The sequence below is a fragment of the Lolium perenne genome, chromosome 3 (assembly GCF_019359855.2).
Source record: "Lolium perenne isolate Kyuss_39 chromosome 3, Kyuss_2.0, whole genome shotgun sequence".
Lineage (NCBI taxonomy): Eukaryota > Viridiplantae > Streptophyta > Magnoliopsida > Poales > Poaceae > Lolium > Lolium perenne.
Window position 1 is genome coordinate 2,883,283 of NC_067246.2, and position 5,471 is coordinate 2,888,753.

Below are 5,471 nucleotides of genomic sequence, written 5' to 3' on the forward strand. Positions count from 1 at the left end.
CGGCAACATGAAGTTTTCCTGTAGTGAGGGGTACCACCACGCACATCTACAAGATTTTTACCTTTGGACGAGCTTCCGTTTAGGTTGCACAAACCAAGAAGGGAAGACATATAATTATGTAGGAAAATAGCTGATGCCTCCACACTAGCTTTTCCATCTCCAAATATCATATCGTTCCGCAGGTGCCAGGCCCTCAATTTTTTTTTACACCGCGTACCTGCACCCACCTGATCAAGAATGTGTAGAAGCCAGTTGGGTCCAGAATTCGCAAATATATCCTCCTTAGGGAGAAGCCATATCTCACGAAGCTGATGCCGAAGAGCCCGTGCTTTTGTACAGTTAACTAGATCATCAATGCGCGTGTTGCCGCGCCCATCCATTTTAAAAATAATTTAACCATGTATTTTTTTGAAAAAGAAATACCTGAAAAAGGCTGGACAGTACAACTTAGGATATCTCGACAAACTCGTGAAATTTCTGCCCTGCTTGACGTGTTATATAGATCTGGCAAAAACAACTATATTTTATTCCAAATGCTAAATAATTTCAATGTACAACTACCACGTTAAATGGAACACACTTATCCTTGATTTTGTACATAACACCACTAATCAAAATTGAGGGTACCACGTTATTCCCTAAAATGGGTGCACCTTTGTCACATTACTTATTTCACCATCTCGGCTTTGTGCATGCCCACTTACGACTTCGGGTCGTCTCAAAGCGATTTTGTTGTTCAGTGAGAAAGCAGTACCTTCCAAGGTCAAATTTGAGGTCCTTCAGCTGCTTGTACGCAAGCCTAGATTGTTAACGTCCCATAGAGTGCTTGGAGGTCCACTGCCTTCTCAGTTTTCTTGATGCCTTGTCAAGTTAGTTGCTTACTCCAAGGGCATTGTACGCCTACCTGCGAAGTAAAACTGTTTTAGAACAGGATATCAATTTCCAGAACATGATTGTACTGAACATATAAATAGGACGGATATCCCTGCAAAAAATAGTATGAATAGCAAAGATATATAGATATATGATAAATAGAAGATTATTTGCACAAGAAAATGTCAATTGTAGCAATACAGAATAAAATACACATTGGAGTTTCTATTATATTTCTTGAGGGGCAACCTGCAAGGTTGGTCAAAGGAGAAAGTTTTCTACATGACCATGATACCAAGTTACCAGCCACACGGTTTCCACAATAGCAGACACCTTGTAAGGTTGCAGTGCCAATACTGCATATCATTCGTAGGTAAGAGATAAGTTTTTTGCTGCAAGCTAGATTTCAGAAAATAAATGCAAATAACAATAAATAGTCTGAACAATGGGAAAGGATCACTTGTAACTGGATATGTTTTAACAATAGGGCTCTTTGTTAATTTCATGGCATCTTGTATTTAATTAGCTCGCCAAAATAGCAGTTTCCTAAGAAATAAGCTACTTTGTCCTTACTATACAAAATAAATTTCTTTTTTTTTCGATGGGCTAAAGGCAGGAGCTCTGCCGATTCATTAAAGCATGGGGGGAAACTTTACAATGCAGCAAAGCTACAGGAGAACAAAAAAGTGACATCAGGCCTAAACCTTGCTCTCCAAAAGGAAAAGTTTGTACTCCTCAAGAGCAAAACCAGCGACGACACTTGCACTTGCACTTTTAGACTCAAAGATACGGGCTTTTTCGTTCCTTCCACAGATTCCACACAAAATACATGGCAGCCGAAGCCTGGCAACACAGCTCCTTGGATCTGTTCAGGTTCCAAATTGCATCCCACCAGGCCGAGAGGGAGGTGGAGGAGGAAGTAGCAGTAGCCAACTGAGTAAACTCAGTTGAAGAGGCATGCCATACCTCTCTTGGAAAGGGGCAGAGAACAAAGATGTGTGCAGCTGTTTCTTTCTCTTGATCGCACAAAGGGCACATGTCATGGTTAGTTAAACCACGTCGTTGAAGCCTATCAGCAGTCCAGATCCGTCCCTGCAACATCAACCAACAATGGAACTTCACCTTCGGCTCCGCACGGATTTTCCAGACCTGTTCCAGGTTACTTCGGGGCAGTCTAGTTTTAAACTGAAACTCGTTTGCAAATGTCGCCGAATATTGGCCATCATTGGTGAGAGTCCAACTTATCATATCTTGAGTCTCTTTCAGAACAACCTCTTGGATGTGCTGCCAAAGTGAGAAGAATTGGTCCAACTGCTCGGAAGAGCACATCCGGTTGAGCCCCTTCATCCATCTATTGCAAGAGATAACGTCCCTCACAAGCAGATTTTTGCGTCATGCCAAAGGGAAGAGCAGCGGAGCAATAGCATGGGGAGCCTCGCCCTGAAGCCAGCGGTCAGACCAAAAGCGGCATCTCGCCCCGTTGCCGAGCTCGATTTTAGTACAGGCAGAGAAGAGCTGCTTGTCCATGGAATCACAGGGCACCTCGGTGCCATTCCAAGGTCTGTCGACATCGTTCCACTGGAACCGAAGCCATCTCAGATGCAAGGCCCTGCCAAAGGCCACCAAATTCTTGATACCGAGGCCACCGACAGATTTCTGACTGCAAATTGTCTGCCAATTGACCAAACACTTTCCACCACCGTTAGCCCCTTCCTCAATATCCCATAAGAAATTTCTGCGCAGCTTGTCGATCTTCTTAACAGCCCAGGGAGTAGCCGCAAAGACGGTTAGGAAATAAGTGGTGATCGAAGATACGACAGAATTAATCAAGGTCAACATGTCGGGCCTGGCCATGAGCCTCCCCATCCAGCCATTCGCCTTGGACTCAATCTTGTCAATGAGAGGTTGCACCCTTTTCCTCATATCATATATCAACTTGAAGGAAAGGATTTACCTCATATTAAAGGTTGGACCCTTTTCCTTAGTCAATGGATTAAATAATTTTCCACTGTAAGAGGCAAAAAAAATATGTATCTCTTGAGACAGAGAGACAGAGAGAGAGAAAATGAGCAAACTGCTCCATCCCCTTAAAATTGCTGGATAGTTGAAATCCTTCACTGCATTGTATTTTCTTATTTGATGGAAGATGCTAATTCATATTGCTAATTGATGAAAGTCAAAACGGTAACTTTTGTTCTCACTGGCAAAAGCTAAACACAATTACCTTGCATCAGAAGAGCTAATGATAAATTACTGAACCAAAAGTTCCATACACACTTCAGTAAACACATCATAACACACGAAAGCAGTCTATTGAAATGGGGATTGTGAAAGGCATTGGCTTGCTTGTATTATTGTCAATTACAACATTAGCTTATTTCACCTTCTGTGAAAGCATGTTTCTCTAGGACAGGTTTAGGAATTTCTTCACCACTTTCACTGCAGATCCCCTTTCCTAACTCCATCACAGTAAATTCTCTCATACAAAAATTGATTCATAAAAGTACTTGTATTTCTATAAGAACGTGTACTTCATCATGCGAAGTTAAACAAAAATCCTCAGTGTCAAATTTGGTTCCTGCATATTGAACTTATGATACGAAGTATAGGATATGAATAGAGCAAGATAGAGTGCTTCAGATAGCCTCGAAAAGCTAACACCGGTAGAGAGATGACTTACATCAATTGTCATAACCCTCTTAAATGCTTAGAATCAAACTGGGAACCCTCTCGTGTTATTGCTATCATTGCTCTATTAAGTAAACATAAGAGCATGTTAATGAGAAAATAACCTTTGCAAGATGTTGAAAGCTATAATCATTTTATTTTAGCAAAACTAATCGTTTAATCGGCTAACAAAACACATCCTTCAAGGCTGGTAATAGGCTCTTGAGTAAAACATGAACTATGCTCACCGACAGTTAGCAAAGCTACTGGACCAAACGAAATACATCCTACAATGCTACACAATACGTTTTTTTTTTTTGCTGTTAAAGGTTCTACCTCAATTGATGCAACCTGCTCAGCCTTGATAACATCCTCCTTGAGTCCCTCAATCATGTCTAGTGTCACATAAATACAAACAATTAAACAGTGGACTATTCATATTCTGTATTTTTCGTGCAAAACATGAGAGAAATTGTCAATCCTTTTGAAGAAATTTTACCTTATCATGCAGGGGACGGAAAAATTGTTCAATCAAGACGCAACCAGATTTGATCCAGCTAGGGAATATGGAGATTTCCTCGTAAGCTTTAGCTACTTACGTCCTTCTTGTCAATCTTCGCCATGGAGGCTGATGCGTTCCTGGGAAGAGAAGGGAGCAGCCGCCCCCATCCCCAAGGGCAAGCTCCTCGACGCTCTCTTCACACATCATCTCCGCTCTCCGGTCATCCGAACCAGCTAGCACGCCTGAAACAACTGGAAAATAATACTCCGTACTCCTAATGGGTGCGCTGATGGCAGAAAAGGAGGAAGCGGACATGGGAGAGAGAAACCCGGCCAGGTAGGCAAATGGACAGGGACGGTTACCGCAGACTACCAAGCTTTTCTCGCCATTATTACGTCGCCGGCGCCGGTTTCAGGTCTCAGTCCCACCGAGTACAGAAGATAAAGAGAAGGGGAGGCGACGGGATCTCGAGGCCCACAGCCAGATATTTGGGCCGCTCACAACATATTGGCCCGGTTCACGAGAAAGTGTGCAGATTGATTCGAGGAGTAGCAGCCCTGTTAGGTTGCGCGGGCGGCGAGAACGAAGTGACGTGGTGAAGGAGGCCCAAGCGAAGGCGTGCAATGACGGATCGATCCTGTGCATTGGTAAGCCTGATCCGATGGCTCTCAAGTTTAAATCGCTGTGAAGAGGTCCTAGTAGCTCCATTTTACTGATACTTAATTAATGAGAGCATGAAATCCATCCTCATCCTCACACCCGCAGATACTACACATAGGGAGCGCATCCAAATTGCATTTGACTCTATCTTGCTGAACCCCGAAGCTATTAGTGGCCACCCATCAAGCAAAGACCTTAACTTTTTGAGGTACTTCTTGAGGTACACTGGAGTTCCAAATCAGATTCCAAATTTTCCTGTCACCGTCTGGTGCCCCACTGGATTGGACTTGATCCACTATAGGCTCGTCTTCTGTTGTGATGCCGGCCTATAAGCACTTCGAACAGAGAAGCAACCTAATTTTTCACCATGCCACGCCACAAAATCTTCATCTGAAAAAGAAGGGATACGGATTTGTAGCACAACCTCCGCATCATTAGGATAAAAAATATTCCGGATCAAGTGCTCATTCCTTTTCCTTGGTTCAGGAAGCATCAGATTAAAAATCCATTTCAGCCTTGTTCTATTTCTCTTCCCCATAATCTTTAGACCAGAGTCACTAGGGATCCAGTTATCCCTCCAAATGTTGACATTTCCCCCCGTATACACCCTCCAAATAACTCCCTTCTTCAACAACTCCAATCCATGTATAATTCCTGCCAACTAGACTGCGTATTCTAAGGATACGTTGTGTCTAAATAATGCCCATCCAGTAAATATTTAGCTTTCAACACTCTTGCACATAAGCTATTTGAGAACTGTATGAGCCGC

The 5,471-nt window shown here is 42.9% G+C and overlaps 1 long non-coding RNA gene across 2 annotated transcripts; it reads right to left on the bottom strand.

Moving 5' to 3' along the window:
• Positions 1-462: 462 nt before the first annotated feature.
• Positions 463-4,445, bottom strand: LOC127340627 (uncharacterized). 2 transcript variants are annotated; one of them, XR_011754462.1, is made up of 3 exons: positions 4,040-4,445; positions 3,554-3,935; positions 463-904 (listed from the first exon to the last, which is right to left on the bottom strand). It is a non-coding gene; the product is annotated as an uncharacterized lncRNA (long non-coding RNA). The 2 variants fall into 2 exon arrangements; XR_007874613.2 differs by lacking the exon at positions 463-904 and having other exon boundaries at positions 3,185-3,935.
• Between the last annotated feature and the right edge of the window lie 1,026 nt (positions 4,446-5,471).